The sequence below is a fragment of the Pithys albifrons genome, chromosome 26 (assembly GCF_047495875.1).
Source record: "Pithys albifrons albifrons isolate INPA30051 chromosome 26, PitAlb_v1, whole genome shotgun sequence".
Taxonomy (NCBI): domain Eukaryota; kingdom Metazoa; phylum Chordata; class Aves; order Passeriformes; family Thamnophilidae; genus Pithys; species Pithys albifrons.
In genome coordinates this window covers 6,237,098-6,264,218 of record NC_092483.1, presented here as the reverse complement: position 1 = coordinate 6,264,218, position 27,121 = coordinate 6,237,098, and the positions used below count along the sequence as shown (strand labels likewise).

The window sequence follows — 27,121 nt, the reverse complement described above, 5'->3', positions numbered from 1 at the left end:
GATTGGGGAGGGAGGTGTTCCAGGTGCTGGAGCAGGGCCTGTAACTGAGGGGAGCTCATGCTGGTGCAGGTTTGCTGGCAGGACTTGTGACCCTGTGAAGGATCCGTGCTGGAGCAGTCTGTTCCTGAAGGGCTATACCCCACGGAAAGAAAAGGTGGAAGGGACCCACTCTGAAGCAGTTTTTGAAGAACTGCAGCATGTGGAAAGGACCCATGTCAGAGACATTTGTGGAAGACTGTCTCCTGTGGGAGGGACCCCACACTTGAGCAGGGAAAGAATGTGAGGAGGAGGGAACAGCAGAGATGTGTAACAAACTGACCACAACCTCCATTCCCTGTGCCACTGGGGGATGGAGGGGTGGGGGAATAGAAAAATTGTGAGTGGAGTTTAGCCCAGGAAGAAGGGAGGGGTGAGGGGAAGGTATTTTAAGATTTGGTTTTGTTTTCTCATTATCCTACTCTGATTTCATTGGTAGTAAATTGAAATAATTTTTCCCACGTTGAGTCTGTTTTGTTCATGATGGTAATTGATGAATGATCTCCCCATCCTTTTCTTGATCCACAAGCCTTTCATTGTCTCTTTTTCCACCTGTCCAGTGTAGGAGGGGGAGTGATAGAGCAGCTTGGTGAGCACCTGGCATCCCCAGCCAAGGTTAACCCACTAAACTATGACAATGTTACTTATCAATACAATTGAAGTATTGAATTATATATTAACATCCATATAGCCATCTTTAAAAATGCTGATATCGCTTTTTGTGGGCAAGGTAAGCAAACCTACTTTAATTCTATAACCATGTAATTGAGTTTGGTAAAATGCCAGTTCTTAATGCAGTTCTTGGTTTTATTTACAGCATTGAAATGGCTCAAGAGACAAACCAGACCCCAGGGCCCATGCTGTGTAGTACAGGATGTGGATTTTATGGAAATCCTAGAACAAATGGCATGTGTTCTGTTTGCTACAAAGAACATCTTCAGCGGCAGCAGAATAATGGTAGAATCAGCTCAATGGGTAAAGGTTTGAGACGTGGGGTTTTTTTGTGTGTGTCTCGAAAATATAATGTATAGGTAATGAGAGGAATCACAGAGTGTATTTCAGATCTTCTGATAGCTGCATACTAAAACTGTGAATATCAAAGGGGATAATACTTAAAATCACAATAAAAATGTTTTTGTGTAATGTATTGTGGCCCACTTGGTGTTGGACCTTAATTTGGATTTTTACTTACCTGCTGCTACAATTGTGTTCTTATACGATCCCTGTGTTTTGGTCACTAACAATATAGTCTGTCTTTTAACGAAGATGATGCAGTAGAATGAGGAATGATTGGAAATGGTTCATAACTGTATTCAGAACTACTTGACTAACTTGTATTCTATACTTTGCTTATAATTAACTTCTCAAATTTTTGTTATGTAGGGGCAGCTAGTGGTTCAAACAGTCTTACCTCAGAGTCTGCATCTGTACAAAGAGCAGACGCTAGCTTAAGCAAGTGTGAAGGTACTGCTAGTAGCACATCTGGAAAATCAAGGTAAGACTATAGAATCATTTAGGTTGGAAAAGACCCTTAAGATCATTGAGTCCAACCACAAACCTAACACTGCCAAGTCTACCACTAAACCATGTCCCTAAGTGTCATGTGTACCCAGTCTTCTAAATCCTTCCAGGGATGATGACTCAACCGCTGCCCTGGGCAGCCTTTTCCAATGCTTGAAAACCCTTTTGGTGAAGAAATTTTTTCTAATATCCAATCTAAACCTCCCCTGGTGCAATTTGAGGCCATTTCCTCTTTTCCTATCAATTCTTACTTGGGAGAAGAGACTGACCTCCACCTCACTACAACCTCCTTTTAGGTAGCTGTAGAGAGCAATAAGGGCCCCCATGAGCCTCCTTTTCTCCAGGTGAAACAACCCCAGTTCCCTCAGTTGCTCCTCATAAGACTTGAGTTCTAGACCCTTCACCAGATAAAAGTAATTATTTTGAGGTTTGAATGAACTGTGAGTACATAGCAAGTTAAAGTAACATTGTAGTAAAATTGCCCTATTACAGAGAATTTCTGCAGCAGAAAAAGTGACAGTGCACTTTACAGTGCATTATGAATCTTTATAAATGAGAAATGAATAGTGTTTGGTGTTGGATTACTGCATTTACAAGGACACTTCTGGTTTATCTGGGGAAATATTTGCCACCGTTTGCCTAGTTTCCTCTATGGAAGAGAGATCAAAGTACAAGTCAGGAACACGTATCAATAACCGATTGGGTAGTTTGATGGATTTTGACAGTTTAAGCTCTTATTATGTACTCAGAACTAATGTAATCACCCATTTCGCTGTATGTAAACAGAAATGTACTTGTTGCCGCTTTGCCTGTAATGCAGCAAATGACAGAAATGAGCATTTCAAGAAAGGAGAAAGTATCACCAAAACCAGAGATCGAGCCAGGTATGTCTGCAGAGTAATACTGGATACAACTGACTTAACAGAAGCTGACAATTTATTTACTTTCTCTTAATTGGACATATCTTTGTGGTGATTGTCTTGAGGAACTGTTCACTATGAGTGCTTCTTGAGTATTAATACTCTCAGAATCAAGAAGAATTACTAGTGCCAGAATATAGTTTTCAGATGTGTTCAATTTTAATACGTAACTTTTGACACTTGAAGAGCAATTTAGCTATCAAACCTTCATTTTTAAAAGTAAGACACTTAAATTGTATCTGGGCTCAAGATGTTAAATTTTGAAGTTGGTGTTGATTTCTTTATATAGTCTAGCAGTACGGTTTCTGCTGACTTGTGGCAATCAAAATGGTTTATTGCATTTGAAGAACAGAGTTCTTAAATTCTGTTCTATAGAAGGATGAGAGCTGGGGCAGAAGGGAATAAGGGAATACTGGGTTTAAAATACTAATGAAGACTGCTAAAGGTCCTTGGACTAATTTGAATAATCAGTAGATATAACTGAAATGCTGTTTTGTGGATATAGAATACTTATGGCATTAATTGCCTTAGTAAGAATGTTCAGTTTTAAAAAGTGGGTGTATTCCTGTTTATTACATAGCAGTTTATTCAAATGGATATCTTAATGTACTTGTTAATTTTAATAGTTCTGAAACAGTCTTAAAACATTAAAAGCTGATTTTTAATAGGAAAATCTGTTTGCTACAACTGAAGATAAAATTACTTGTGTTGAAAATTCCTGAAGGTAGCACTCAGCACAGTATAGATGCATCTTTGTCAATAAGACTGCTGTTACAGCTGATAGTTAATTGCTCAGTGTTTGTACATAATTTTTACTATTTTAATTAAGTCAAGTTAAAATTGTGACATAAACTAAATCACAGTGGCTTTTACTGTATTCTTTTTTGGTTATGTATGGACTGAGGAGATTTTTACATGTTTCAGCTTCTTGTAACTTGTGCTATCTGAAGAGACTTATTGTATGTAACTTAGACATTTATACTTTGTTACAATATTTATAAACCCATATTGTCTTGTTATGAATTGCTACCTGAAAAAGTGACAGGCAGGAAAGAAAAACATAAAACGGTAGCAGTGGTCAATTAATATCTGAATTTTGTCTTATTAAAACTGCCAATAGGAATTTGTTCTTTTGCCAATTGTAAAGGATCGTCTTCTATTTCTGTTGACTCAGTATTCATTTTCTCATAACAAGGCAACTAAATGGTAGTGTCACACAGCACTCTATTGATTAGAATGGGGGGGGGACACCTAAAAGCAACTCAAGATAATAATCTTGTAGTTTGAAACTCAGAGTTAAAACCAGTCAAAGTTCTGTTAAAGCTTATGTAGAGATTATTGGGAAAATTCCTATGGAATTTAAATGTTTGGAAAAAAAGTCTATAACAAAATTGTTTTGCTTAGTATGCATCCTTAAGTTTGTGAACCAGTCTTCAGCTGATATAAAAGTTGAAGTTCAAGTTGGGGGCAGATTTTAGACAGCACAGGATAGTGTCTTTGTATACTATTTTTAAATTACAAAGGATTTATCAGACATTTAAGATATAGCAAACACTTGCTGTATTTACTAGTACATGGATCCTGTAAGTGTCTTGCAGTCAAAAAAGCTGGCCTCAGCTTTTTATAAATCCTTACTGTGATTGAGTTAGTTCCATTTTTTTTCCTTTCTCTTTTTCTGCAGCATCCAATTAGTCTCTCTTGAGGAGGAGCTGAAACAATAGTAGAGTAGAGAATTGTCACCTCATAAAACAAAGCTAATACTTCCTATGAGGTGTAATTCTCCAAGATAATGCCTGCCATGTCTCTAGTAAAACTATTTTAGTTTTATCTGTAGTCTCACCCTGGCAATTGAATTTCATAATTTTGTATCAGATGGTAGGTCTATGTCCTAGTTCAGCAGAAGGGACCAGCTAACCCTGTGTGGGGGTGATCAAAGGTGTGTATTCTACCCCCTCTATTCATTCCCCAAGGTCAATGGGCCATTAGCAGCAGCTGCCCAGAGAGCCATTATCACCTTCACACCCAGCCTGAGGGGGGCGGAGCTGCTAATGGGCCATCAACAGCTCAACACCCCCTGGCTCCCAGAGTTAATCACCCATTGTGTGAGTCCCCGCCCAGGGGGAGGGACTGAGAGCTCCCTGAGGGTACATAAGGGGTGGGTAAGAAGACCTCGGGAACTTCTCGTCGGATCCAGAGCAGCAGCAGGACCTTGACAGCAGGAGATCACTGCTCTCGCCCAGACCACAGCCCTCGCCTCCACCAACAGGTTTTTCTTTTCCTTTTGCTCTGGTCTTGGGGGAACCACAGGGGTCTCAGCACAAGGGCAAACAAAGCCCCTTGGGTTTCTGCCCCAGGACACTGGGTTATACTGCTGGGGTATTGTGAGTTGAAAGCAATTTCCCTTGTGTGTCAGTGTTGTTATTGTAATATTATTATTAAATTTTAGCTCTGACTTATAATCTCTCTTGTGGTGAGTTCATTTCCCCTGCTGGTTCACCTTCAAACCAGCACATCTTTTGGCGCCCAACGTGGGGCCACGAGAGAGAAGTCAGAATTACAATTTCATTTTGTGAATTTGGATACAGAAACTCCCTGACTACCATGTTGCTTGATGTATTCATGTGCATGGTGTATCTGGGCCTGTTCATATTTCGACACATGGGGAACCATGTGCCTATTTTGATGCTCTCTTTAATACCAGGGAGAAGGATCAAAATTGCTTTATTAATATACTATGTTTATGTTGTCATAACATCAGAAGCAATGAATTTCATTGTGAATGTATATTCAGTCTGGTGTGCCTGTCCTGGTTTGGGTTGTTACCTCTGGGGTCTCATTAAAAATAGCACGCAGACTGTGGGGAAAACAGGCAGAGATGGTTACTTCCACCTTTTCACCTCTGCTACAACAATCATTGAAAATATTGAGCTTCCTTTTGATGTTAGGGACAGCATAATCTTGCTGTTAGTGTTGCTTTGTCTCCTCTGTTCTGTATACACCATGTTTAGGGTCAGAACTGGGCTCTCTAAGGAGACTTGCTGGAGGCCTGCCCTGGGAGCGGATGATGTTGAGTGGCACGGGAAGTGGGAAGATATGGGCCAGTATTTGGAGACCTTCTCTCCTCAAATGATCTGGAAATTCACCCCGGAACAACTGCAGGACCCTGCCAAAATGCTAAGCTATGTGAAAGGAAGATGCTCTGGTAGTCCCAGAGATGTGCAGCTCACAGCAACCTGCTGGGCCCTGGCCACTGCCTACCGCACACTGCTTGGTGTGGTACAGCATCATCAGGAGGAGGGGAAAAGGAGCAAATCCACAGGCACCATGTCCACCGAAACCACCGCTGAGCCAGAGAGGAAGAGAGATACATCAACTAGCACCATGTCCACCCAGACCATGACTGAGCCAGAGAGGAAGAGAGATACATCAACCAGCACCATGTCCACCCAAACCATGGCTGAGTCAGAGAGGAGAAGAGATACATCAACCAGCACCATGTCCACCCAAACCATGGCTGAGTCAGAGAGGAGAAGAGATACATCAACCAGCACCATGTCCACCCAAACCACAGCTGAGCCAGAGAGAAAGGGAAACAAATCAACCAGCACCATGTCCACACAAACCATGGAGGAGCCAGAAGGACAACAGAAACCGATAGCAGTTGCCCCTGTCCAGAAAAGAAAATCAAAGACCAATTCAGTTCGTATAGTGCATGATGAGGAAGAGTCAGGACCTTCATCTCAGCAGAAGAAATGGAGCCAGAAATAATCACCCGGTCCCTATCCCTGGGAGAGCTGCGTGAGCTCCGGAGAGAGTTCACACGACAGGCAAATGAGTCCATCTTGACCTGGCTACTTCGAATCTGGGATGCTGCAGCCAATGATACAATTCTAGATGGGAGTGAGGCAAGGCAGCTGGGATCCCTTTCTCGAGATGTTGTCATTGATCAGGGCATTGGAAAGAGACAGGAAACTCTCAGCCTCTGGCGGCGACTGTTGTCAAGCGTGAGGGAGAGATATCTTTGTAAGGAGGACCTCCACGTACAGCAAGGACAGTGGAACACAGTGGAACAAGGTATCCGGTGCTTAAGGGAATTAGCCGTACTGGAGATAATCTTTTCAGAGGATGAGAGATTCCCTAAAAGTCCAGATGGTGTCCAGTGCACATCCCAGATGTGGTTAAAATTTGCACGACTTGGGCCAGAAATGTATTCTCGCTACCTTGCAACATTGCAGTGGAGAGAGGGAGAAGACAAGGTGGGTGCACTGGTCAGCAAACTCAGGATTTATGAAGACACTGTCACTGCTCCATTACGAGCCCACGTCTCAGCTGTGGAAACAAAACCGGGTGAACTGGAAGAGAAGATTAAGGAAGGACTCTTCCATATCTCTCCAGAACAAACGAGAGTCTCTGCCATCAGAAGCAGGCGTCTTCCAGCTAAGGAGAAAGGGTACACTCCACGCGGCAATCTGTGGTTTTACCTCCATGAGCATGGAGAAGATATGAGGAAGTGGGATGGGAAACCCACCTCTTCCTTAGGAGCTCGGGTACGTGAATTGCAAAGAGGCACAACTAACACAGGGAATTCTTCAAGGTTGAAGGCTGCTCCGGTCTCTTGTGGACAAGGCTCCAGACAGTACAGGAATGATGATGTTATGCCCGATCCTCTTGAAGGAACCTCCCGGTCATATTCACAGGGAGAGCGCAGTGAATACCATGACCAGAACTAGGGGGGCCCTGCCTCTAGCCAGGTAGAGGAGAGGGACAATCGGGTTTATTGGACTGTGTGGATTCGGTGGCCTGGCTCATCAGACCCACAGAAATACAAAGCTTTAGTGGACACTGGCGCACAATGCACGTTGATGCCATCAGGATACGTCGGGGCAGAATCCATCTCTATTTCTGGGGTAACAGGGGGATCCCAACAGCTGACTGTACTGGAAGCTGAAGTAAGCTTGACTGGGAAGGAATGGCATAGACACCCCATTGTGACTGGTCCAGAAGCCCCATGTATCCTTGGCATAGACTACCTGAGGAATGGATATTTCAAAGACCCAAAGGGACTGCGTTGGGCCTTTGGCATAGCTGCTGTGGAGACAGAGGAAATCAGACAGCTGAGCACCTTGCCTGGCCTCTCAGAGGAGCCTTCTGCTGTGGGACTGCTGAAAGTTGAAGAACAATTGGTACCGCTGGCCCCAGCCACAGTGCACTGTCGGCAATACCGCACTGACCGAGACTCTGTGACCCCCGTACACAAGATGATTCGTGAGCTGGAGAGCCAAGGGGTGGTCAGCAAGACTCACTCACCCTTTAATAGCCCCATATGGCCAGTACGAAAGTCCAGTGGAGAGTGGAGGCTGACGGTGGATTACCGTGGCCTCCATGAGGTCACACCCCCCCGAGTGCCGCTGTGCTGGACATGCTGGAGCTTCAGTATGACCTGGAGTCCAAGGCAGCCAAGTGGTATGCCACCATCGACATTACCAATGCCTTTTTCTCTGTTCCGTTGGCAGCAGAATGCAGGCCACAGTTCGCTTTCACCTGGAAGGGGGTGCAGTACACCTGGAATCGACTGCCCCAGGGGTGGAAACACAGTCCCACCATTTGCCATGGACTGATCCAGACTGCGCTGGAAAGGTTGAGGCTCCAGAACATCTACAGTACAGCGATGACATCATTGTATGGGAGAACACAGCAGGGGAAGTTTTCGAGAAAGGAAAGAAGATAATCCAGATTCTTCTAAGAGCTGGTTTTGCCATTAAACGAAGTAAGGTCAAGGGACCTGCTCAGGAAATTCAGTTCCTAGGAGTGAAGTGGCAAGACGGGCGTCGCCAGATTCCAACAGAGGTGATCAACAAAATAGCAGCTATGTCCCCACCGACCAGCAAGAAGGAAACTCAGGCTTTCCTAGGTGTTGTGGGCTTTTGGAGGATGCATATCCCTGAGTACAGTCAGATTTTAAGTCCTCTCTACCTTGTGACACGGAAGAAAAATGATTTCCAGTGGGGGCCCTGAACAACAACAAGCCTTTGAGCAGATTAAACAGGAGATTACCCATTCAGTAGCCCTTGGGCCAGTCAGGACAGGACAGGATGTGAAGAATGTGCTCTACACTGCAGCCGGGGAGAATGGCCCATCCTGGAGCCTCTGGCAGAAAGTACCTGGGGAGACTCGAGTCCAACTGCTGGGATTCTGGAGTTAGGGATACAAAGGATCTGAAGCCAGCTATACCCCAACTGAGAAAGAGATCCTGGCAGCTTATGAAGGAGTTCGAGCTGCCTCAGAACTGATTGGCACTGAGGCACAGCTCATCCTGGCACCCCGACTACCAGTGTTGGGATGGATGTTCAAAGGAAAAGCTCCTTCTACCCATCACGCCACCGATGCCACATGGAGTAAGTGGATCGCTCTGATCACGGAGCGAACCCGGATAGGGAATCCTAATCGCCCTGGGATTTTGGAAATCATCACCAACTGGCCGGAAGGTGAGAGTTTCGGATTGTCCTCTGAAGAAGAAGAGGAGCAGGTGACACGAGCTGAGGAGGCCCCACCATATAACCAGCTACCAGAAGAGGAGAAGCGATATGCTCTCTTCACAGATGGCTCTTGCCGCATTGTAGGGACAAGCCGGAAATGGAAAGCAGCTGTTTGGAGTCCTACACGTTGAGTTGCAGAAGCGACTGAAGGACAAGGTGGATCAAGTCAGGTCGCAGAGCTGAAAGCTGTTCAGCTGGCTTTGGATATCGCTGAACGAGAGAAGTGGCCAAGACTACCTTTACACTGACTTGTGGATGGTGGCCAATGCTCTGTGGAGAATTGCTGGAGCGTTGGAGAAAGGCCGGCTGGCAGCGCAAAGGGAAACCCATCTGGGCGGCTGAGATGTAGCAGGACATCGCTGCCCGGGTAGAGAAGCTGAGTGTGAAGGTCCGTCACGTAGATGCTCATGTACCCAAGAGCCGGGCTAATGAGGAGCATCGTAACAACGAGCAGGTGGATCGAGCTGCCAGGATTGAAGTCTCTCAGGTAGATCTGGATTGGCAGCATAAAGGGGAATTGTTTCCAGCTCGATGGGCCCATGATGCCTCTGGTCATCAGGGCAGAGATGCGACATACAGATGGGCTCGTGACCGAGGGGTGGATCTAACCATGGACAGTGTCTCACAGGTTATCCATGACTGTGACACATGTGCTGCCATCAAGCAGGCCAAGCGGGTGAAGCCTCTATGGTATGGTGGACAGTGGTCGAAATACAGGTATGGGGAAGCCTGGCAAGTTGACTACATCACACTTCCCCAAACACGCCAAGGCAAGCGCTACGTGCTGACCATGGTAGAGGCAACCACTGGATGGCTGGAGACATACCCCGTATCTCACGCCACTGCCCGGAATAGCATCCTGGGCCTTGAAAAACAAGTCCTGTGGAGACACGGCACCCCAGAGAGAATAGAGTCTGACAACGGCACCCACTTCAAGAACAGCCTCATAGACACCTGGGCCAGAGAGCACGGCATTGAGTGGGTGTATCATATCCCCTACCATGCTCCAGCTGCCGGGAAAGTTGAGCGATGTAATGGACTGCTGAAAACCACCTTGAAGGCGTTGGGTGGGGGAACTTTCAAACACTGGGAGCTGCATTTGGCAAAGGCCACCTGGTTGGTCAACACCCGGGGCTCCATCAATCGAGCTGGCCCTGCCCAGTCAGAACTCTTGAATACTGTAGATGGAGATAAAGTCCCTGTGGTCCATATGAGAGGTATGTTAGGAAAGACTGTTTGGGTTAGTCCCACCTCAAACAAAGGCAAACCCATCCGAGGGATTGTCTTTGCTCAAGGACCTGGTTGCACTTGGTGGGTAATGCAAAAAGATGGAGAAACACGTTGTGTACCACAAGGGGACCTAATTTTGAGCGAGAAGAGTTTGTAATGTTTCATTGTATATATGTGTATATATAGGTATAGGTAAAAAGGGGATTAATTTGGGAATGACTAGATGGAGTAGAATAAGGGGTGGATAATGTCCTAGTTCAGCAGAAGGGACCAGCTAACCCTGTGTGGGGGTGATCAAAGCTGTGTATTCTACCCCCTCTATTCATTCCCCAAGGTCAATGGGCCATTAGCAGCAGCTGCCCAGGGAGCCATTATCACCTTCACACCCAGCCTGAGGGGGGCGGAGCTGCTAATGGGCCATCAATAGCTCAACACCCCCTGGCTCCCAGAGTTAATCACCCATTGTGTGAGTCCCCGCCCAGTGGGAGGGACTGAGAGCTCCCTGAGGGTACATAAGGGGTGGGTAAGAAGACCTCGGGAACTTCTCATCGGATCCAGAGGAGCAGCAGGACCTCGACAGGAGGAGATCACCGCTCTCGCCCAGACCACAGCCCTCACCTCCACCAACAGGTTTTTCATTTCCTTTTGCTCTGGACTTGGGGGAGCCACAGGGGTCTCAGCACAAGGGCAAACAAACCCCTTTGGGTTTGTGCCCCAGGACACTGGGTTATACTGCTGGGGTATTGTGAGTTGAAAGCAATTTCCCTTGTGTGTCAGTGCTGTTATTGTAATATTATTATTAAATTTTAGCTCTGACTTATAATCTCTCTCGTGGTGAGTTCATTTCCCCTGCTGGTTCACCTTCAAACCAGCACAGTCTAGAGCAAATGATGTAGCCTTTAAGCAAAGTAGGTTGGTTTTGGCAACATTTTTTTTCTTAAGCATTATGAAGACGCATTTTATTTTGCAAGTCAAAGTTCTAAATAGTTAGGTCTGCACAATTGTCTTTAATTTTGTGGACTAAAAGCACACTCTCTTGATGTTTTGGACTTTAAGCATCCGATTACAGAGAGCTCTGAAGTTGAAAAAAATAAAGCTTAACAGGCTTGTATTTTCTTTTGTTTATCCCAGGTTGAGGTTGTAACCTGGATTCTCACTCAGAACAAATCAGGCCTGAAGGCAATGAATCATATTTTAGCATTTGAAGAAAGAAAGGTGTGACAGGTGTAACTGGCCTAGTTGGTTGTAATTCAGATGTGGAACATGCTATATTTTTTTTAACTTGTAATTTCTTAGTTCAACTTTCTTGCTTGGTGTAGTTTTGTTATTGAATTGTGGTACGTGTTCAATTGCTTATCTGATGAACTACATAGAAGTCAATGAAATATACCTTTATATCAAAACTCCAATTCATAATTGGGCATTAGTTATAGCATGCATTTTATAGGCTTTTGATCTGCTTCTGCACTTAAGGATTTAATTTTAGTTGTCTTGACCAAAGGCAGAATATACCTGAAATGTTCTAGAGATATTGTTCATGTTTGTGGGGGTTTTTCCATGCGAACTTACAGGAATTTAATGGAAAAAACCTTTTCTAACTTCTTTACTTTCCTTGTGTTGATTATTACGTTAGAGCAATACTGTTACCAAGTTGGTGAGGCATAGTAGAGGCCTTGAAGAAACCTGTTTTATTTAAACAACAGGTTAAGTGGCAATAAAAGATTGATACAAGAGGGCTGACTTGCATACTGAGCAGTAAAACCAAACTGTTGTTGTGAAAACAAATATGTTTATATAATCATATTGTATCAGTATCAAGTCATAGTGTATTTCTAGCATTTTTGTGCTTTTGTGGGTCGCTACCTTTCTGACTGAATCTCATCTCAGGGCTGTTAGTGTTTCCAGATTTAATTAGTCTAGCATGCATATCAAAAACTTTATTTTTCTGAACCCAGTAATAGCTTTGCTTTACAGAGCAGTGTGGTGAGTTATTGGGCCAGTTTAAAGGTAAACCGGAAGGAGAAACAAACCCAACACAAAAGAGATTATAAGTCAGAGTTACAATTTAATAACAATTTTACAACAAATGCAATGGCACAAAGAGAAATTGGTTTTAACCCACTGTGCTGGTTTATAGGTAAACCGGCAGGAGAAATGAACCCACCACAAGAGAGATTATAAGTCAGTTACAATTTAATGAAAGATATTACAATAAATACACTGACACAAAGAGAAATTGCTTCCAACTCACCAAAACCCAGTAGTATAACCTAGTGTCCTGGGGCACAAACCCAAAGGGGTTTGTTAGCCCTTGTGCTGAGACCCGTGTGGTTCCCTCGAGTCCAAAGCAAAAGGAAGTAAAGAACTTGTTGGTGCAGGTGATGGATGTAGTCTGGTTGAGAGTGGTGGTCTCCTCCTGTTGAGGTCCGGCTGTTCTTCTGGATCCATCAAGTGGTTCCCAAGGTCTTCTTGCCCCCGCTTATGTACCCTCAGGGAGCACCCAGTCCATGTCCCCCCCCCAGGGTGGGGACTCACACAATGGGTGATTAACTCTGGGAGCCAGGGGGTGTTGAGCTGTTGATGGCCCATTAGCAGCTCCGCCCCCCTCAGGCTGGGTGTGAAGGTGCTAACGACTCCCTGGGCAGCTGCTGCAAATGGTCCATTGTTCTTGGGACATGAATAGAGGGGGTAGAATACATAGTCTTTGATCACCCCCACACAATGATAAACTGGTCCCACCTGCTGAACTAGGACACCCACAAACCCCAGAAGTATGACCCAGCACCCTCGGGCACAAACACAAAGGGGTTTGTTAGCCCCTGTGCTGAACCCCACGTGGTTCCCCCAAGTCCAAAGTAAAAGGAAGTGAGAAACCTGTTGGTACAGATGGTGATTGCAGTCTGATCAAGAGTGGTGGTCTCCTCCCATCGAGGTTCTGCTCCTCCTCTGGATCTGCCAAGTGGTTCCCCAAGTCCCCAGACCCCCAAGATTACATCCCCTCAGGTCCAGGTGGGACTGCTCAGTACCTCCCTCAGGGCGGGGAATTACACAATGAGTGATCTGACTCTGTGAGTCATGGGGTATTTTGAAATCATTGATGGCCCATTAGGAGACATGACACCTCAGGCTGGGTGTGGAGGTGCTAACGACTCCCTGGAGGAGAGTTATCATAGCTCTTATCTCACAGACTTCTTTCACACCCAGCTCCCAGCCTGAGGGGTTGGGTGTGTCCTGGGCAACTACTGCGAATAGTCCATTGTTAACAGTTCATGGGAAATGAATAGAGGGTGTAGAATACATAGCTTTGGTCACACCCACACAGTGATAAACTGGTCCCACCTGCTGAACTAGGACAGTTATCACTCTGAAGCCACAGCTGTGCAGTAGTGCTGCCTATGAAGAAGGTGAACTGGAACTTGAAATGCATATGGTCTTGTGTAAATGAAAGTGTTAAAAAAATCTTCTACAACCATAGAAAACTTAGTCTTATTCCATCCATGTTGTAGGTTACCCTTTCTATTCCTGAAAGTTGTCATATAATGATATTAATGAGATGGTTACCTCACTTGTACCAAGCCACTATGATGAGTTATTTTATTGTTCAACACCACAGCTGTCCTACATGCAGGTTGAGACCCTGTATTATGGATTGCTCTCACTTGGGTTACAGATAAAACCAGTAGCTATGAAAAACAGTGTGTTGCAGATAATATTCTGAGTAATACGCTGAATATCTTATGTGATGTTGAGTGTTCAAGAACATAAATTATATTGCTTGCCTCTTGTTTTAATATCTGATTCTGATTTGTTTTCGCACATGGCTATAGTATTTAAATGTGGGTACTATCTATAGACAGTTCCTTTGTGGCTGTTGATGCCGAAAGGGTTTTTGTTCTGATTTTCACATTTTGTAGATTTTAGGAACACAGTAGTTGTAGATTTTTAGAGGGTTAATATTTCTAACAGTTTAAGTCTAATGCCTTTCTCTAACCGAGGGAGACGGGTTTGTGACCTGCTGAGACGACTTCACAGAAGTTACTGCAACAGGCAACTTTATTCATCCGCTCACAAAACTCTTATACACTTCAAAAGCTGAATTCCTCCGCAGCTCCGCCACCTTGGCACTGATAATTGGTTAACAATGCTGTTTGCATGACAATGCCTGCTCTAATTGGCCGATTACACACATCTGTTGAGAGGGTGGCAGGAGCTGCTGACCTTGTTAACTAGTCCTTGAAGCTACAACACGCTAAGTACAGAAACAAGTTCAATACACAACTCACACTTTAGATCTAAGAGCATATGAAATCCCCACAATTCCCCCGTTTATTTTTTTTTTTAACTATCCATGTTTGATTAATTGTCTGCAGAATGGCTTACTTAACATCCTAAGAGCATAATATAAACACACACAGCAATAATATCATTAAGACTTAACCGAATTACAATGCTAACTTATTAATCTTAAGAAAGTAAACTAAAAACTTAAAAGAGAAACCTTATCCACAGTAGTCACTAAAACAGATAAGTGCCGGCATAATAAGAGTTGTAAGGCACTGATTAGAGTTAAGAAGACTTAAAATACTACTTAACCATGTGATAAAAGGATTTCTTACTTGAGATTAGCTAATACAAGTCTCGCGCAGTCTGGTTACGTTGGCAAAGACAAACCAAATATCCTGAGTTGGCAGCAGAGTAAGGCTAACTTCAGTCATAACAGCAGAACTACCAAACATACACAGTTCTATCGTTATTACAGGTGACAACTTGTATGACCTAAGCAGACCCAAACAATTGGCAGAGTCCAACAGGTTGATCTCGAAAGGTGATATCGTCGCCACGCTGATTGTCGTCGTCTGGTGTGTCTTTATCTTGTTGTTTGGTGGCTGCCTTGGTCCACTTTGCCGGAATCCATTGAGGTCCTGTTGGTGTTAAAACACAATTATAGCCTCTCCCAAAGAATATTACTTCAGCAGGGCCTTTCCATTCACCTGTTTTAGGATCCCTATAAGTAACCTTGACAGTACAGTTGGGCTGTATTTTGGGCAGAGCTCTACCATGTAATAGAGCTGCAGGTTCTGCATTATCCCCAAAAATACATAAATGATTCATTACAAAGAGTGCCTTGTTTAGCTTCTCCTGAATATCTAATTCATCCTTAAATTTATCCAAGTATTCCTTTAAGGTTTTATTGGTTCGTTCAACTACAGCTTGTCCGGTAGGGGAGTGGGGAATCCCTGTTACATGTTTAATTCCCCAATGTTGAAACCACTTTTTCACACTTTGACTGGCATATGCAGGCCCATTATCTGTTTTGATGGTTTCTGGAACCCCCATGACTGCCACACACTGCGTCAGGTGCCATTTAACATGCAAAGCCCTTTCTCCTGTTTGCGCAGTGGCCCATACAAACCGCGAGTAAGTGTCAACTGTGACATGGACGTACTTAAGCCTCCCAAAACTAGGTACGTGTGTGACGTCCATTTGCCATATTTCTAGGGCTTTTAACCTGCGTGGATTTACTCCCATGCCAATTCCAGGCCCATGGTGGCTGCATTGAGGGCGAGTTCTCACAATTCCAGAGGCCTCTGCCTGAGAGAGCTCAAAGTCCCTCATCAGACCTTTAGCATTTTGGTGGAATTGATTATGCGCCATCCTGGCAGATTCGAATTTGTTAAGTGGACAGTGGATCGTTATTGCTGCAGAGACTAGTGCATCTGCCTTTGCATTGCCCTGTCCCAGACCCAAACTCCACTGATGGCTCCGTATGTGAATTACACAATACGGCAAGCTGCGCTGTCGAATAGCTTGCTGGAGCTGTTGGAACAATCGCACTAATCGTGGCCTACCAGTTTCTCTTATTGCTGCATCCTCAATGCGCTGGGCCACACCTGCAACGTACAATGAATCTGTTACTACATTCAATGAACTCATCATCCAGTGATTAAATGCCCAACATACCGCGGTAAGTTCTAGTGTCTGCAATGTATCCTCAGCAGTTCCCTTTAGCACTTTCTTTTGCCACTGATTATCTGTTTTCCACGCAATGGCAGCAATTTTCGATAACTTCCCTGCATCAGTAAACACACTGACAGCATCCACCAGCGGTGTTCTAGAGCACAAGGGTATGCCTGACCATCTCTGTGTGGTTAACAAGGTCCCAAGTTTCCCTGTAAGAAATTCTGTGGTTATGGAACCTGACCATCCTAGCAAGCTTCGTTGAAGCACCTCTGAGTTATTCAAGGCCCATTCAAGTTCTGTTGGTGTCATGGGCAGATGGACATATTCTGGTTCTGCCCCTGAAATGGCAACTGTTCTCATTCTGGCCTTCATAATGAGGTTTGCCATGCTCTCAATGAGTGGTACAATGCTTTTCTTGGGCATAACTGGACCAAATACCCACTCTATCAAACACACTCTCTCCTTCTGTTTTCCCCCCTTTTTCTTTTGCCATTGAGCAATCACTGCATTCACGAATGGGGCCGACAGGAAAACAAAAACCGAAAATGGAAAATTGAGAATTCTGCGGTGTGCCCATCTATTATTAACTTTGTCTACAATGTTTTGGAGGGCCATACGTTGTGCATCAGAGACACAGACAGGCTGGGTAGGGTCTGTACCCTTCAGCAGCGGCAACAGAGGTGCAAGGTCTTCATTCCATAAGCCTACCACTGGCCGTACCCATTGCAGATCCCCTAATAGTTTCTGAGCATCATGCAGGGTAACAACCTCTGTTGATATGGTCAGTTTTTGGGGACGGATCACTGAATCTGAGATAGCCCACCCTAAATACTTCCAAGGCTGGCTAATCTGGAGCTTTTCCTGTGCTATTTGAAGTCCAAAGGCAGAGAGGGTGTCAAGGATTTGCTGAGTTTGTTCAGAAGTAAAGGACTGTTGTTGACAGAAAACCACATCGTCTAGGTACTGGTAAATTAGTACATGTGGCCATGTTTGCCTTAGTGGAGCTAGCGCAGCCGCTACATAGAGCTGACACAAGGTGGACAGCGAGTTGGAATGCGGCTGTGTTACAGCTGCAAGCCACGCAGGGAGTTGGTCAAGAATGTCAGCAATAGCCTTGTTCTCTTTTACTGCTGCCCCCAGAGCTTCAGCTAAAAATACACTTGCTGCTGCGCTTGGGCTCTGGAGACTCGTTCCAGCATATCCACCAGCGAGGCCTCCTTAGGCAAAGTGCTTAAGAGCAATCTAGTTTTGCCATTTGCATGTTCAAAGGCGAAGGTCTTAAGGCGATTCTCCCTCATACCTTCTTGCAAATTCGCATCAGATTCCAAAGCACTGACTAAGCGATTAATAAAGGTCTCATAAGTCTCTCGCTCACCCTGACGCACATTCGCCCAGTTTGGCCCCTTTTTCTCTGTTGAGATACGCAACAACGCCTTATGAGCTGCTTCTGCAGACGCTCTATGGAACTCAGCAGGCAACTGGAGCTGTCTGGGAGTCGCTGCGTACGGGCCTTGCCCCATTAGCATATCGAGCTGTAACCCATGCAATGCATGCCCCTGCGGCACTGGTGTATTCACAACCTTTCTACATTCCTCCTCCCATAACCTTTCCCACTGCACATATTGAGATGGTGTGCATAGCAATTTTGCCAAGGCCATGCAGTCATTTGGACACAAAAGCTCTGCGCTAAAGACATACCCCAGCATTTGCTTTACCGGTTCGCAATGCAGCTGGCATTGAGTAACCGTAGCTCATAGCTGCTGTAACAGCTTCCATTCATAAGGCTTGTGGGTTCCTACGGCCTGGCCCTGCGGGTTGGTAGTTTGCAGTACGGGAAAACCACAATGAGACCCCAAAGCCCCTACCGCCGCCCAATCACCCTCCAGCAAGGCATCCCGTATTATACCGGACCAATTTCCCCCATTCCTAGGACGCAGTAGTAACCCCCCACCCGACTCTATCATTACGTCATTCCCGAAGTCAAGAGCCCTCAGGTTATCCGTGATGCCGGCGGGGGGAGGGGGTGGTGGAGGCCACGGCGGCGGCCGATAGCGCGGAGCGGAGGGGATCCGAGAGCCCCGATCTCGGCGCTTGCAGTCGATGTCGTCATCGGAATCAGAGTCGCTGGAGCCGCTGGGCGGGAGCGGGGTCGACCTCGGCGTTTTCGGACGGCAGCCAGCGTCCCTAGCATCGGCAGTTGACGTAGCGGAATTTGAGGCTTCGGCAGCTGCGGCAGCCTCTTGCACCTCACCAGCGTTCTGAAGGACTGGTACTTCCACGCCAGGGGCTACAGGAACCGTCTTGAAAAGTCCAGACTGGCCACGCCGGTCCTCATTGTCATCTAGCATATGTTGAGCTGCCATAGCCACCTTCTTCTCAGCCTGGTACTGCTTAAGGTGGCTCATAACTTCTCGCCAGGCTGGTCCTAGTTCTTTTGCCTCTTTGCCTCCATCTATTGCTTTTTCACGGAGCTTATCACCTACTTCTTGCCACTCCAACACATCAAAAAGTTGCGATGACAGTTTAAAGAGTCCTGCTTTCTTAGCCCACGCAAGCAAATGTAACAGCTTTTTCGTGGACACAGCAACGCCTCACACAGCGAGAAACTCTAAGAACAATTGCTGGGCTGCATCCTTCTCCATTTTTCACTCGTTTACAGCCCTCCACGCCCAGGGTGTCGACAAAACCTTTGGCGTGTTCGACCTTTTCTCCCACTACTTCCTCTTGCAAGGGCACTCACATATCCAGACGAGCTGGATCTTGCGGGCAACGTCCTGCACGTCCAAGTAACCGGATTCTGCGGGACAGGGTCCACACGTCTGAATTCTTCAGATTCCGCGGACTGAAATCGCATGTCTGGTCCAGCCAGATTTTGCGAATGGCTAGCAACCTGTTTTCGGGCGCCAGTTGTAACCGAGGGAGACGGGTTTGTGACCTGCTGAGACGACTTCACAGAAGTTACTGCAACAGGCAACTTTATTCATCCGCTCACAAAACTCTTATACACTTCAAAAGCTGAATTCCTCCGCAGCTCCGCCACCTTGGCACTGATAATTGGTTAACAATGCTGTTTGCATGACAATGCCTGCTCTAATTGGCCAATTACACACATCTCTTGAGAGGGTGGCAGGAGCTGCTGACCTCATTAACTAGTCCTTGAAGCTACAACACGCTAAGTACAGAAACAAGTTCAATACACAACTCACACTTTAGATCTAAGAGCATATGAAATCCCAACCTTTCTATCACTACCCCTTTCCCAGAACAGGGAGCTCAAATTCCTCTAGTTAATTAATCTTGTTAAGACTCCTTTCCAAGGAAGAGCTGAAGGATATCAGAAGGCCTACAAAACGAAACATAAACACAGGTCAGAGTGACCCAAAAGCCAGAACTGGATGAACTCCAAGAGACCTTTGTGTGCCTGAGGAAGAGGAGTTGATGAAGACAGAGGGTCTTGACGACCCCAGACCCAATTCCGGGGGTTGGACCAGGGGTGGAACCAGGGCTGGACTGAGAAATGTGTAAAGCAATGATTGGAGAGATCTTATTATAAAAGCCATGGAAACAAGAACTGAGGCTCATGCATGTCATCCTGTATTCCTGTGGGCTGTAGGCCCTGTGTTATTAAAGGACCTTTACTTTTTATCTTACCCTACACTAACGTGGCTCGAAGTCCTGTTTTTGGGGAGAGGGGTCATTCACGGCATCACTGTCAATAAAATCATCAGATATATCAACTTTGTCTTGTGCTGAAAATTATCTTCCCATTTCCCATGTCTCCTGTAGCTTGAGTAGTTGCCCATTTCTGCACCTTACCAGCTTTTTCTTTTTTGGAATGTTTTAGTTGTGGGGAAAGGATCCTGTTAGGCAGGTCTTTTGGGAAATGGGCATTTGCACTTAGGATTATCATCATTGCTTTCTAGCTCCCATGTTGCTGGTTTTGGCAGTGAACGCTTGTCAGTTTATTTATATTGAGGAGGAAGTACATTTCTAGTAGTTGATAACATTTTCCCTTAGGTGGATTTGGTTTTAATCTTTGTTTTGTGACACAAAATTATCTACTACTCTATCTCTGTCTTAATGGCTCAGTGAGCTCAAATCTGGTCACTGCTGCACTTGCACTGCTTCTTGTGAGGTTTGACCTCTACTGGTTCAGGTGGTTCCTGCTATAAATATGTCCTATAACATGCAACTCAAATACCAGGTTACAATAGTTTAAAGGCATATCCATTACAATCTCTACTCTTGGTCCCTTTGTACAAGGCCATAGGGTTTAACATTGCAATGAGCTCCTCCCCTTGTCTCTGCTCTGACTTCACAGACTGCAGTCCCTTAGGAGTGTGCCTGCTCCAAGTGGAGCCTTATCTATGCGCTGCAGTCTCCTGAGGTTATACCTGCTGCAGCACAGACTTATCCACAGCCACAGCTGCTTTCAGGTGCCCCTGTTTCAGCATGGCCTTTTCCATGGGCCACAGTCCCTTCAGAGATGTGCCTGCTATGTTGTAGACTTATCCACAGCCACAGATGCTTCAAGGTGTACCTTCTCCAGTGTGGACTTCTTGGGCCACAATCCCTTCTGAGGCATACCTGCTGTGGCACAGATGTAACCATGGCCACAGATGCTTCACTGTCCTGCTCCCATGTGAACTCATCCACAGGTCACAGTCCCTTTGACTTGAGCTCACAGAGTTCCAGCCTGTCCAGTACAGCAGCAAGGCCCATGTGCATGCATGATCATTGCTGTTATCAAAATGTTTCCAGACACAGCAGAGTAAGATGATAAGCAGCCACTAATGAGCACTACACTTCAATTTACAGTCAGGCAAGTGAGCCCACAGCAAGCTCAGGAGCCTGCTGATTACTAGCTAAACATCACTAACAGCTATAAATTTGACCTAGCATGTTCCAGTCAAATCTGTTGTTATCTTAAACCCTTCAAGCTCCTCGTTGGGCACCAAAAATGCCTATTGTGGCTTAACTGCTGGAGTGAGATGGGAGAGAGAATTTGAAGGTTCCCTTTTTCCATTTGCCATAGCTTACAGCTAGCAATTCATTTTAAACAGACTGGTAATAGAAGAAATCAAAAAGGAGCTTGACCATGCTGCTTGATTTGGGAGATGTTTAGTCAATTTCTTCATGCCTATCACCTAAGGTCTGTGGTATCCAACAGGCTTACAATGTGGCATCAGTGCTTTTAACCTGATTTTTTTGGTCACAGGCTCTCTAGACTATCTGATGCTGAACACTACTTTCCTTGGGGTTTAAAGACAAGTTCAAAGGGTTATATTTTTTCATCTTGAAAATATTAATTGTCCAGACAAAGGGATTCTTTAATTAAAAAAATTTTGTGGAAATGTCTCTGTAAATTTTTCATACCAGTTATGATTGTAGTGCCATACCTTTGCTTTTTATTAATAGCATGCTTAGATATGGGAAAAAATGTTATATATCCAAGACTGGATAGTATGGTTGTCCTCAGAATCAGCAAAATAGTGTTGATGCTGAACTCTTCACACTTTTTAGAAAAATCTATAGAATATTCAAAAATAAAGTTAGTAAAGACCTTGAGTTGCTCCTTAGGTCTTTAGTTATAATATTGCATAAGAACATACTGTTTTCCTGTATAAGGCTTTTTGTGTATGAGCACTGAAAGTTCCTTGTTACCTGTGGAAGTTTGTCACTACTGAATCTTGTTCACAATCTGAAATATGAACTACTGACTGGAGGCTCTCCTTGTTAACTTCTACAGCGAATTGTGAAATGGGGCTTGGATCTATGAGGCTTTATGTTAGTAGTAATAGGCATATGAACACAGTACAAGTAAAATAAGAGCAGTGTCACGTGAAAAGGAGGAGCAGAAATGCAAAGATCTCTTGTCCCACCTGTATTAATATAAAGTTATTAGCTATAAGCATCCCAGAACAATCGAAGTCTTATGAACCCAGAACTGCCTGCCTGACACTGGGCAGGATATAGGCTGGAAGGGTCTTCGACCTTCCTGTGAGGACCATGCTTTAGCCAGGCAGAACTTTCTCCACAAAGATATTAGCTATAAGTGTCCCCAGAACAATCAAAGCCATATGAACCCAGCACTGCCTGCCTGACACTGGATGGAACACAGACTGGAAGGGTCGTTGACACTCTGCTATGAGACCACACTTAATAGCAAGAAAGAACTCTCTGTAGCAGCTCCTGAAGTAACTTTTATTAATGCAAGTATGTGACAGTTATTGTGGGTTTCACGTTGCTGGTGATAACATTAGCTGCAGGATTGTATTTAATTGATGACCAAAAACCCCAAGAGAAACCAGCACAAAACACACTCTACAGACAAGCACACCAAACATAAGCTTCAATACAGAATTTGAGCAGTTTATCCCCCACGACAGACTTAACTAACAACAGAAAACTACTAACCAGGAACACAACAACCTAAACCACAAATCTAGAACCCCTCAGTAACACACCAACAAAATGAACTGCACACAACCTTCACTGTAACACAAAGCAAAAGGAAAGACTATAGCTGTGTCCCATTAACACACATGTTAACAATTAACACTACACACCTTAAAGGAACGCAACAACCACTATAAAGTGAGATATATACCCAGTAAGTTATGAGGTGTAAGGCAAGTTATAATTATTAGTATTAAAGTCGCAAAAGACAGTTGGTAAGTAAGGTGCCTGTAAAGATATAGCCCAGTGAAATTAGCATCAAAGTAGCTGTGAGGTAAAAGTGAAAGCATATTATAAGGGTATAAGGTACTTTATAAGGTATAACGTAACAGGCATAGTATAACATAGAATGTATAAAGTAATAGGTGTTGTAAGAGAGTAAAGTATAATATATAAAGTATAGCGAGTACATAATTTCTCACCCCTACATTGTCCAAAGAGGTGGGAAGAGACAGGGCAGCTCCTCTCAGCTACCCCTGTAGATATGATGGCATTTCTCCCCAATTTTTGCTCATGCCCAATCTCTTTTATACTTTTTCTTTCTTAGGTTTGAGTGACTTTAGTCACTAATTGGTTTTGGGGTGATAGATGACATAGGCCTGAGGGTTGGCTCCCTGTGTTCCCAGAAGATGTCGCAAAGGACAGCCATGTCACCTCCGCAACGCTCCGCCCTTTGTTAATCTTATCAGTCTGGCTTTAGCACTTTTGGAAAGCCACTGGGATTTCTTTGTCCTCTGACAATTGTTCTGGGAGCACCCCTCCAGCAGGCTGAAGCTTTCTCTCAACTTATCAAGAGCTTATCAGGGCTATCACCCCACAAGCAGGTAGTAACAGTAAAGATAATAAAAAGTTAACTATTAGGGGTTCACGATGTTTGGAAAAAATCCACTTTCAGAATGCAATGCTTACTGATCCAAAAGGATCTCAACTAAAAAATCCCCTTTGTATGGGTGAAGTTGGTTACAAGTGAGTCCTTTAAACCTATATTCTCAATCGTTAATTATGGAGTGTATTTTATCATTTGCTCATTATCTTTTAAAACAATAGATGTAATCATACAACTGAGTGTCCAGGAAAACTGAACAGAGACAGATTCGTTGGGTTGTATGTGTTAAAGTTTGTATACAAACACATCTCCCTTGACTTTCCTTTGCACTAATTTGAATATTAAAAGGTTTTTAAAAGCAACTGATGAAAAATTAAGTTTTCAAAGAAAACTAACAGATCCACAGTTCACAAAATGACCCATTTTTATCCTCCATAGAACTTGAATAAAAAGTGACAAATTTGACCAAAGGTGTTCATGACAAAGACAATTGAAAAATGAGCTGTTTTGATTCAAATTGCTTGATCATTAAGGCTGAATATAGTACAAGGATACCAATATGCAATGTAAATATAATTTTTTCTTTAAATTACTGAAAAAAGCATCTGAAACGATGGTTCTTTTGAGCTGTGATTTGTAGTAGTATGCTTGGTGTAGCACAGAATCTGGTTTGAAGCTCAAGAACATTAGATGTTGTACTGTTTGACTCTGAGGTTTTAGGTCATGTGACTTGGCAACTATAGTGGCAGAGTAACTTGGTACTATGACAAAAAAGCATTACTGTAAATGTCATTTGTTTCTAAATCATGTTTCTATTGACTTTTCCACAAGTATCCCCTCTGTTCAACTACTTCACCAATTCTGTTACTGTTTTGGATTAATTTAAACTGGATCATATTACTTTTAATATTGTGTGTACATGACCTATATGGGTGTATACAGGTGATAATACTAGGTATCCTGTATTTTCTAGATGATGGAACAGAGGGGAAAACTTGATCATTTTCTGTAGAGATAAAAGGGAAGTTAATAAATACCTATTCTACTTAGCACTTCAGACAATAAACTTCAGGGTCTTAGAGGGGAATTTACTGTTAATAAATACAAACATGACAGTGAAGTCAAGAAAAGGAAGAAAATAATCTTTATTTTTTGCTTTAACAGTTATTACTCAACCAAGCCCATCAGTTTCTCAACCTGGTACTTCAAAGGGTGAAGAGAAAGCTTCTGAACTGCCTAAACCAAAGAGGAGCAGATGTTTCACATGCAGAAAGAAGGTTGGCCTTACGGGTATGATAGCACTTTGTCAGTACTGAATAGATTTATACGATTCGTTGCCTCTTACTAGATTAAATATGTTGAAATCTGTAGGCATTAAGCTTTTTCTTGCTGTTTCAAAACCCATAATGTGAGATCCCTTAATAAAGCCGATATTTGAAAATATTCATTTCACTTAATCCGTTTGTTACAGTAGATACAAATACCCCCTTTGTACTGGCTAAGCCCTTAATTTATAGCTTTCATAAGTCCGAAGCTTCCTAGTGATGTTACTTTTCTTTTTACAGGATTTGATTGCCGATGTGGAAACTTGTTTTGTGGACTTCACCGTTATTCTGACAAGCACAACTGTCCATATGATTACAAAGCAGAAGCTGCAGCAAAAATCAGGAAAGAGAATCCACTTGTGGTGGCTGAAAAAATCCAGAGAATATAAACTAGCCTACTTGTGAAAAGACTGACTTTTATTTGTTTTATTTTAATATACCCTAGAAAGGCATTAAAGAGCAGATGCATGGCCATTTTCTTTTGTTCTCTAAAGTTTTAATTTTAGCCTTGTCTGTCTTAATGATATTTCAGAACGTTTGAGTGTTTGTTACAGGCAAAATTGGATAGATACAGTCCTTGAAAACGTATATGCTCTTCTCAGAATATGATTGGATGGTCAGAACCTGCACAGGAATACACATACACAGAAGACAGATTCTAGTTCACATGTGCTAAACAAATGTATACTTCATGTTTGCAGCAGATCTGCCTTTTGAGCTGTTCAAGGTGTATATCACTAGGCAAAGACTGTACCTGTTTCGGAGAAGGATATGTCAGAAAGGCTGATGGTCTACTATCCATTTAAAGTCTTATTCTACTTTTAGTTTCCACACTTCATTGTTTTCTAGCAGAACATAAGACACGTAGAGGGCTCTACCACCCAGTAACATGAGTGTTGATGCCATATTTAATAAAAAAGTTATTTAGCAATTGCAATGAGAAAAATGGGGGGAAAGAGATATGTATGAGAAGAAATCTATTTTGGAACATATAGCATTGCCTTGAGAATCATGAAAATGAAAATAATTTCCCAAAGGAAATGTCCTGTTAGAAACTTAAGAACTGGCCTGCAACACTTGTCTGCTTTTCCTTGCATAACTAATAACATTGTGTAGCACAATATTGTGCCAAGATTGACTTACAAAACAAAAGCTATGTGTGGGATTTTTAGACATGCCACAGCAACTCTATCAAGTGATACATGCATCTGTGTAAATTGCAGAAGTATTCGAGCAGTTTATTATTCATATACTTCTTAAATTCAGTGTGTTCTGAGTTCAAAAGAATATTAGGAGCTTTTTTCAATTTTTTAAAAAATGTTTTAAATGTGACAATTGTTGGGTATAGAAATCATACCCAACATATGACTCCTGTAGGCTTAAGTGGGAGCTGGAACCGCTCTTGGAGGGCTGCTTTATAATTTTCAATTGTACTTGGGTGTAGGACTGTAGTGTTCTTGGGTGTATTGCATGGGCTCCATTATTCACAGCTTTGTATAATAACTAGAAAGGGCAGTAGAGTTTGCTGATGCTTGTCTGGTGATATCACTTCTGTGTTATGATGGAAGGGGTTTTTGTGATGTATGAAACTTGTGGTGGTTTTTTATATAATCTAGTATAGTGTAGACTACTGTTGTAATGCCTCTTCTCATGTGTAAATAGCTGTTTATGTGCACAAGATGCTACTTATGATTTTTATTGCAGTGTTCAGTCTTAGTTTTTTAGTTCACTATTAAAAGCATCAAGCTTTTGCTTTAACTTTGTTCTTTCAATTTAGTTATCAGATATGCAAGCATGTACAGATAGTTCATACTTAGGTATTGCACATGATCACACTATCCAGCATCTATGCTCTGTTGTATTATATAAATAATAAAAATCATGTACAGAAGAAAATACCTTTTTGTGGTAGTTCATTGGTTTATTGCTGTAATTTAAAAGTGGCCCTGTGTAGGTTGGGGTAAAAAGCTAGTACTAGGTTTGTATAGATCTATGTTTTTTAACCTGTCTAACCTCCTCCTATTTCTTATTTTGACATACCAACTTTTTTAAGATGACTTGTTGAGGTCAGAGAAGCATGAACAACTGGAATACAGGTAACTACTTGATGACCAGACAAAGATGTCAGCAAAAACCAATGTGCTTAAAAGGGAATGAATTAAATATTAGCAGTCAACTTTAAATGTTTTTGTTCTGTTTGGGGGTTTGGGGTTGTTTTTTTTCTTCTTTTGGTTAGAGAAGTTGTTTTCAGTGGATCTGTTCTAATACAGCCAGTATACCGACTACATTATTTTGTTAAAATCTTCA

At 43.4% G+C, this 27,121-nt stretch overlaps 1 long non-coding RNA gene across 1 annotated transcript in view; it reads left to right on the top strand.

Annotated features, from left to right (window-relative positions):
* Positions 1-26,768, top strand: part of LOC139683020 (uncharacterized) — a 37,860-nt gene extending 11,092 nt beyond the window's left edge. The window contains exons 2-3 of the long non-coding RNA XR_011699730.1: positions 24,654-24,779; positions 25,055-26,768. This is a non-coding gene — a long non-coding RNA (uncharacterized lncRNA). The remainder of the gene's footprint in view (positions 1-24,653; positions 24,780-25,054) is intronic.
* Positions 26,769-27,121: the final 353 nt, after the last annotated feature.